This window comes from Pavona decussata, unplaced genomic scaffold (genome assembly GCF_977016875.1).
Source record: "Pavona decussata unplaced genomic scaffold, jaPavDecu1.1 SCAFFOLD_79, whole genome shotgun sequence".
In the NCBI taxonomy this organism is placed as follows: domain Eukaryota; kingdom Metazoa; phylum Cnidaria; class Anthozoa; order Scleractinia; family Agariciidae; genus Pavona; species Pavona decussata.
Window position 1 is genome coordinate 323474 of NW_028145497.1, and position 6561 is coordinate 330034.

The following is a 6561-nucleotide window of genomic DNA, read 5'->3' on the forward strand; positions in this document are numbered from 1 at the left end:
CAAATTCGTTAAAAAAAACAGCTTAAAATTGAAATATAGACTCATACCTTTCAGGTATCATATTCATGAAAATAACCAAAAATTGAGGAATAAAGTTATCCCATTCTTGTCGCAAATTTGCAAAAAAAAAAAAAAAAAAAAAAAAAAACCCGACGAAAATCGAGCAGTAAGTTCATTCCTTGCTAGTGTCAAATTCTTGAAAATAGCAAAAAGTTGACCAATAAGTTCATTCCTTTCAGGTCTAAAATTCGCTAAAATAGCTAAAAATGAGCAATGAGTTGTTTTCCTTCTGGTGTCAGACTCGTGAAAGTCGCCAAAAATAGAGCAATAAGTTCACTCCCGTCTGGCCCCAGTTGTTCAAAGAGCGGATAATTTTATTTACTGGATATTTCGCTATCTGGCCGATAAAATGTGTGCAAAATTTTCTCTAGCGTCCTATAATTTGTTAATAGAGTAGAGGCATATGTCAAATTGAAGTACGTGATTATGTGGAAAACTTACCAAAAGCGTTGGTTGGAGTACATTAGCTCTTCTGGACAGCAACTTATCCAGTGGGTCATACAGTATATATAGTTACCCGTTCGATCTTTTCTGGTCTCAAATTCGTGAAAATAACCAAAAAATCGAGCAATCAGCTAATTCCTTTCTGGTCTCAAATTCCTTGATAATACTCAAATTCTTGATAATACCCGAAAATTGACCAATATAGTTGGTACCTTTCTGGTCTCAAACTGTTAAAAATAGCTTTAAATCGAGGGAAAAAAGCAAGATATTGAGCATGAAGTTTATTCCCTTCTGTTCTTAAATTTGTGAAAATAGCCAAAAATTCGGCAATACGTTCATTCCTATTTTGGTCTAAATTCGGGAAGATAGGAAAAACCGAGCAATAAGTTCATCCTTTTTTGGTCTAAATTTATGGAAATAGCTAAAATTAAGCAACACCTTCCGTCCTTTATGGTCTCAAAGTCGCGAAAATAGCCAAAAATGGAGCTATAAGTTCATTTCCTTTCTGGTCTCAAATTGTTGAAAATAGCTGGAAATCGAGGAGTAAATTCATTCCTTTCTGGTTTCAAATTCGTAAACATGGCTAGAAATCGAGCCATAAGTTCATTCCTTTCTGCTCTCCAGTTCTGGTAAAAAAAAGCAAAAATTCAATGAGTAAGTCCATTGGTTTTGCTCCCAACTTTATTGAAATAGCCAAAAAAGAGACCAATTAGTTGATTCTTTTTTTTAAAATAGCTAAGAATCGAGCAATAACTTTATTCCGTTTGGGTCACAAATACTTGAAAATAGTAAAAAGTCGACTTTTCAGTTCATTTATTTCTTGTCTCAAACTCTTGAAAATAACCATAAATCGAGCAATAAGTTGATGCCTTTTCTGGTCTCAAATTGGTCAAAATAGCTAGAAATTGAGGAATTAGTTCATTCTTTCTGGTCTCCAGTTCTCGAAAAAAGCCAAACTTCGATGAATGAATTCATTGATATCTGCTCTCAAGTTTATGGAGATAGCCAAAAAACGGAGCAATAAGTTGATTCTTTTGTTAAATTGGCTAAAATCGAGCAATAACTTTATTCCTTTCTAGTCTCAATTTCTTCAAAATAAGCAAAAATCGACTTTGCAGTTCATTCCTTTCTGGTCTTAAATTTGCGAAAATAGCCAAAAACTGATCACTATAGTTGATGCCTTACTGGTCACAAATTGGTGAAAATAGCTAGAAATCCAGGAAAAAGTTCATTCCTTTCTGGCCTGAGATTGGTGAAAATATCCGAAAATCGAGAAATAAGTTGCTTCCTTTCCGGTCTCAGATTCTTGAAAATAGCCAAACATTGAGCATTATCTTTAATCCTTTCTGGTCTCAAATTCGTGATAATGCCCAAAAATCGACCAATATAGTTGGTACCTTTCTGGTCTCAAATTGGTGAAAATAGCTTTAAATCGAGGAAAAAAGCTCATTCCTTTCTGGTCTTAGATTCGTGCATAAAATGTCCGAAAATCAAGCAACAAGTTGATTCTTTTCCGGTCTTAGATTCTTGAAAATGGCAAAAATCGAGCGTTAAGTTCATTCCTTTCTGATCTGGTCTCAAATTCGTTAAAATATCCAAACATCCACAAATAAGTGCATTCCTTCCTTGCCTGAAATTCGAAATAATTGCTTAAATTCGAACAATAACTTTATTCAGTTCCTGTCTCAAATTTGTGAAAATAACAAAAAAGAGCATCATGTTAATTTCTTTATGGTCTCAAATTCGCGAAAGTACCCAAAAATCGACCAATAAGTTCATTCGTTCCTGATGTCAATTTCGTAAAAAATAATCATAAATCAAGCAATGAAGTCATGCCTTTCTTCTCTCAAATTCATGGGGATAGCCAAGCAACAAAGCGATAAATTGATTCTTTTTGTTAAAATAGCTAAAAATCGAGCAATAACTTCATTCCTTTTTGGTCTCAAACTCCTGGAAATAGTCAAAATTGACTTTTCAGTTCTTTCCTTTTTAGTCCAAAATTCTTGATAATAGCCAAAAAACGAGTGATAAGTTAATTCGTATCTGGTCTCAAATTAGGGAAAACTGATCTAAATCACGAGCAATAAGTTGTTTTCTTCTAGGTCTCAAATTCATGAAAATGTCTAAGAATCGAGGAATACGTTTATTACTTTCTTGTTTCAAATTCGTGAAATTAAACGAAATTCGAGCAATAAGTTTATTCCCTACTGGTCTTAGATAACGTCACTTATAGCAAAAATCGAGGAATAAGTTCATTCCTGTCCTGTCGCAAATTCGCAAAAATAGCCAGAAATCGAGAATAAGTTCATTCCTCTCTGGTCTCAAATTCGTGAAAATAGCGGCCAATGGAGCAGTAAGTTCATTGCTTTCCTCTCGCAAAGTCGTGAAACTAGCCAAAAATTGAGTAATAAGTTCTTTTTACTGATCACAAATTCGTTGAAATAGTTAAAACACAAGAAACAAGTTGGTTCCTTTCTTGACTATAATTCATGAAAATAGTTAAAAATCAAGCCATAAGTTTATTCGTTTCTGGTCTAAAATTTGTCAAAATAGCCAAAAGTGAAGCAAAAAGTTCACTTCTTTGTGGTACTCAAATGCGTGAAACAGTAGTCAAAAAAAAAAACAAAAAAAAAAACAAGCAATGAGTTCATCCCTGTCTGATTTCAAATTCTAAATTAATTCCTTTCTGGTCTCAAAGTCGTAAAAACAGCCGACACTCGAGCAATAAGGTCGCTAATTTCTGCTCTCAGATTTGTGAAAAAAGCACTAAGTTGGATCCTTTAATTTCTGGCCTCAAATTTTTGAAATACCCCAAACTCGTTAAACGTTTATTCTCTTTCGTCTCAAACTCTAGAAAATAGCGAATGGAGTAATAGTTTCTTTCCTTTCAGGTTGAGTTCATGCTTTTCTTGTTTTTAAACAATTAAAATTGTTCTGTTGTGTTATGAGTTGAGTAGGTTTGTTTCTGTTGTTCATATGTTGTGTCCTGTTGTTGCATTTTGTTGAACAGAATTGAGTTTAGTAGGTCTATTCTGTCAGTTTTGTTCTTTTGTTGGGCTGTGTTGAGTGGAGTTGACTGTAGTAGGTTTATTATGTTTGTTTTGTTCTTTTGTTGTCTCCTATATTTTGTGTTGAGGTTTGCTCTTTTGTTGTGTTGAGGTTTTTTTTGCTCTTTTGTTGTGTTCTATTGTTGTGTTGTGTTGAATGAGTTGAGATGAATTGCGTTGAGTTGAGTAGGTTTGTGTCCTTTGTTTCGTGCTAGGCGCTTGTGTTGTGTGGAAGGGTTATTAGATGGAAGGTAATTGTATTATGTGGTGATTTGTAGTGTTTCACAAAAACCAATGGGTTCATTGAATAACAAAAGAGGAGGGTTCATTCTGTACACTGTGCGCTTAGTTTACTGATTCCGCCCAAACCATCCGGGTGGTGTCGCACTTTTATAGGCAAATAACAATAGCTTGATGGCAAAACCAATCAGAAGCAAATGGTGTCATCATGTAACCAACAAGAAAAAAGCAACAGAATAATTAATACAAAGAATTTGACATAATTAAAATGGAGTTACATAAGTGGCTGAAAACATAAAAAGAGAACTCAAGTACTTTAAGGTCTCCTTCAAAGACCCCCAGCAAAGATTTTAAGGAACCTCTATTCTCTGTCGAGAAAATAAATTACACCATAGAGGAAACTCATTCCATAAACTGCTTGACTTTCTTGACCAAACGGAAGTCTTACTAAGTGTCACGTGACATTCCTTGGTTGATGACGTCACATAACTTGTTTTTGAAAATGGGGAACATTTATACTCCAAAATTTTAAAAACGTTTTCCATTAAAATATTTAGTATGACTGTGCCAACCTAATTCCGCTTTTTAAGGTGGTACTCGTTATTTATCTTTTAAGATATTTGGACATTTATCATGTCACGTGGCCCATTTTCCTTAATTGACCGTTTCTCTTAAGATGTGGACATCATTAAAATGCGGGATGATAAAGCCCTCAGAAAGGCTCATCGAGTAAGCAACAAAAAAGATTGATATAATATAGCTTTTTGTTCCCCATTTTTCAGTAAAGATTTTAACCGTTATAAGTCGTTTTCAGGTCACGTGACTAGAATCTGATACAGCAAATTTTGGAAAGTTAATAAGGACACCGATAATAAAATGTTAGCCAAGTTTCACAGAGATCGGACAAATGCTCCCCCTCCAAATAAAAATGTGCATAACAATTAGGCTGGTCAAGCCTTAATACACTTGAGAATGAAGAAAGATTAGCAATATTATCGTAAATATTCGCATTTAGTAAACGCTTTCGCTACATAAGAATATAAATAGATTCCCGTGAGATATTTATGACATATTAAGCTATTTGAAGACAAGAATTCAATCATGGATTCTCCGCAAAATTGACCGGAAACAACCTTTGTTTCAGTCTTCGCAAGTAGGTTTCTTGACGAATTCGGTTTGCTGGTGGGTTGACGTTATTGCAAAACCAGTAGTGTTGATCGTTTGATATAAAGTCATTAACTACCTTCCAGTTTGTCCCTTCCAAAGCATAAAGTTAATTGTTCGATTCCTGCAATAAGCTTAAAGCATCGTAGTATGCAGATAGTTTCTGTAACAGTATATGATTTTATTGTGAATACCTTGCGCGCCACAATTTCTCTTCTCAAATTTGTAAAAAACAGCTTGAAATTGAAATATAGACTCATACCTTTCAGGTATCAGATTCATGAAAATAACCAAAAATCGAGGAATAAAGTCTTGTCGCAAATTTGCGAAACAAAAAGAAAAGAAAAAAAAAACTCGACGAAAATCGAGCAATAAGTTCATTTCTTTCAGGTCTTAAATTCATAAATAAAGCTAAAAATCGATTATTAAGGTCATTCATTTCTGGTCCTAAATTCTTGAAAATACGCTGAAATCGAGTAATAAGATCTGTCCATTCTGGTCTAAAATTTGCGAAAATAGCTAAAAATGGAGCAATAAGTTCACTCCCGTCTGGCCGCAGTTGTTCAAAGAGCGGATAATTTTATTCACTGGATATTTCGCCACCCGGTCGATGAAATGTGTGCAAAATTTTTCCTATAGTCCTATAATTTGTGAATAGAGTAGAAGCATAATATTATATCAAATTAAAGTATGGGATTATGTGGAAAACTTGCCAAAAGCGTTGGTTGGAGTACATTAGCTCTTATGGATAGCAACTTATCCGGTGGATAAAGTTACCCGGTCTTTGAACAATTGGGCCGGGTCTCCAATTCATGAAAAAGCCAAAATTTGATGAATAAATTCAATGATTTCTGCTCTTAACTTCATGCGAAAGAGCCAAAAAGGAAAGCAATAAGTTTATTTCTTTCTGGTCTCAAATTCTTTTAAACGACTAAAAATCAAGCAATAAGTTCGATCCTTTCTGGTCTCAAATTCGTGAAAAATAACCAAAAAATTGAGCAATCAGCTAATTCCTCTGTAGTCTCAAATTCATTGAAATAACAAAAATCGAGCAATAACTTCATTCCTTTCTGGAATCAAATTCATTAAAATAAGCAAGTTGTTCACGGCTCGGATAAAGAGAGCCGGAGAGATGAAAACGGTATGGGAACGTTATGCAAGCAGTATTGAAGGCAAACATAGGAATATTTTTGGACAAAATTGCAATTCAACCGTAAAAATAGTCTTACTTCGGGGCTGTTGCACTGTTTCTTCAAAACAGTGTTGTCATTGAAATTCATTTCCAGAACGAAAAGAGGAAAACCGTGTAAATAGTCATATTACTCAGAAACAAACAGGTACATGAAGTGGTAATGTCAGCTCCAGATTCCTGATTTGCAAGCCGATTAGACTGTAGACCTTGGTCTGATCCACTCTCCATGTGAAACTGGGATTGCCTGTAGCAAGAGGTCGGAGTTTCTTGCAAATTTACAACTTTGTTGCGCAAATATTTGATATCAGTTTTCTCTAGTATATCCTGAGCAAGTGGATAGTGTTTAAAATGCAAAATATATATAGACGGCAGATTAATCCTAACGGCGGTGGTGGTGAAAAATAAACAAAATGG